Here is a 2,212-nt window from a genome sequence, read left to right on the forward strand (position 1 = left end):
AAGCTAAGCTAACTGGCTGCTAGCAGTAGACAGATATGAGAGTGTAAGTAATATAGTGTAGTAATGATGTCATCTAACAGCAAGAAACTTTTCCTTTAAGGAGTCTAAAAATACGAGAATGAGCCTTAAAAATACCAACTACGTGTACAATTTTAACTCTAGCGCTTTCAGCTATATTTCATGGTCTTCCTGAGTTGTTGGAGTTTCCAAGCTGTGAATGGATTAATATTCAACCGACTAATAAACTGTCATTATGGTGGATAACTATGAAAGACTGATAGATTCAGCTGACTCTGAGTTCCTGCAGTTTGGATCGTTTGTTATAGTAAAGGCAGTTGTTTCCTTTGAAACTCAAACTTTGTGTTCCCTGAAAAAGAAACTGACTCATAATTTCATAGAGCTTAGTCAGTGTTTTCCTTTGACTGGAAATAAGCCACACCACACAGCATTACAGCACCTCCCACGTCACTATTAGAGATGTTATCCGTGGAGTGATGATACCACTTCTCACTGCACACAGTAAGCTTTTATAGAGAGTTTATGTGAAGATGTTTTGCGGATGATACCGATCAGAGTGATCGTCAGCCCTGTTTCCAGCTTTATTACAGTGAATTTTCAGATAAGACAATAGGTTTATTTCATGAGAATAAGAATTTTCTCAGCCTAGAACAAACACTTAATCCTATTTCCACTTTCCAATTCTAGTTCAGCCTTTAAATCAGTTATTTATTCAGTAGTTATTTGGGTATTTATAATTGTATTATCTTATCTACAGGGTTGCTTTGAGAGCCCTAATGTTTGTTTAGTAATTCCTGTATGACTTATATTGTCTATATAACTCACTGTCATACTGGTGCCACCTTATGCTGCATAGCCTAATGTTAAGTATACAGTATATGGTTTAATTTGTATTTTATTGTTATATTGTATATAATATCAACTCATTCAGAGATCCAGTGCAGCTAGCAAGAGCCAGTTGCCCATCTAATAAATTAAATAAATAATACATTTGATTTTGACTTGATATCTATATAAATCTATCTTTAATCTCAAAAACATGTTCACGAACTCACCACCAGATGCTCTTTAAGGGGGCTTCAGCGGTGCCTTTTCATTAGCTAAATGACATATTATTATCAATATTACTAATCATAAAATATGAACACAAAAGATGACCATATGTGTTTTTCTCACGCAGGTAGTAGCCTAGGCTATCGGGTACAGTCACACAGGAGGAGGACAGGCAGGAAGCGGCGTGGGCAGCCTCCCTGTGTCACCGCCTGCGTCAGACCAGACGCCAGGAGGGAGTTTTCCACTGACGAAAAAGGCTGCGCTTCTCGGCAGTCTGCTACAGACAAGGGAAGCGCTTCAGCTGGTGCGGAGCCCCGTACGGCGCAGAGACGCAGACAATAGCACCGAGGATCCTCAGCCGTCTGTACGCGGGGATAAGCGCTGTATTTATTCGTGCCATTTGGATTACTTACACTGTTACCATCCCATCGGCTGTTTACCCGGCGCTATTTTGTCACTAATGGTGATCGGATACCCGAATTGGTGGTGAGTAGACACAGAATGGAGAGAGTTCGCTGTTTGGGGTTTATTGAACACCGTATATATAGGCTAGTATATATATTTTAATGTGTGTTTAACCTTAGCTGAGGAGGGGAAAGCCAAGTAGTTTGGATTTCTCTTCGGGGTCGGGGGGTCATTTAAATGCCTCGGTTGCTGTTACAGGTGAATATTTTGTGGTGGGTGGATTTTCTTTTTAAAAACAACACTTAACGTAAAGTTGACGCTTTCATAGTGAATATTGACCCGGTTGGCTGCTCTGCCGAAGTGTGTTTAAACTGATGACTGCTTTGTACACAGGTGATCACAATCTGATCATTTGCAAAAGAGGTGAAATAATTTGTTGATTCAGGCGACATTCCAACAACCCTCTCCATTCACTTATTGATCGCTGTTTTATTAAAGTTTTCTCGTTTTTATTGTTTGGAAAACTTCCCAGCTCGCACCGGGAGTGTTGCGCTTTAACGCCGGAGTGTGTTTTTATTTGGCTGTGGATTCATTTATGTGAACTGTTGATGAGGTCGGGCTTTGTGTATCCAGTCCGTGCGGAGTTGTTCTTCACCTCGGCGGTGCTGGTGCGCCTCTTGTAACTCGAGCGACTCCTGAAGGCACTACATGTGAACACACACATTCACACACACAC

General features: G+C 40.9%; 1 protein-coding gene across 1 annotated transcript in view; it reads left to right on the forward strand.

Annotated features, from left to right (window-relative positions):
- The first annotated feature begins 1,329 nt into the window (after positions 1-1,329).
- csrnp1b (cysteine-serine-rich nuclear protein 1b) overlaps positions 1,330-2,212 on the forward strand; it is a 22,176-nt gene continuing 21,293 nt past the window's right edge. The window contains exon 1 of the mRNA XM_035671705.1: positions 1,330-1,557. The gene's annotated coding sequence lies outside the window, so the exon portion shown is untranslated. The remainder of the gene's footprint in view (positions 1,558-2,212) is intronic.

Source organism: Morone saxatilis, unplaced genomic scaffold, assembly GCF_004916995.1.
Source record: "Morone saxatilis isolate NCDOM2014 unplaced genomic scaffold, NCSU_SB_2.0 Contig0, whole genome shotgun sequence".
NCBI classification, from domain to species: domain Eukaryota; kingdom Metazoa; phylum Chordata; class Actinopteri; family Moronidae; genus Morone; species Morone saxatilis.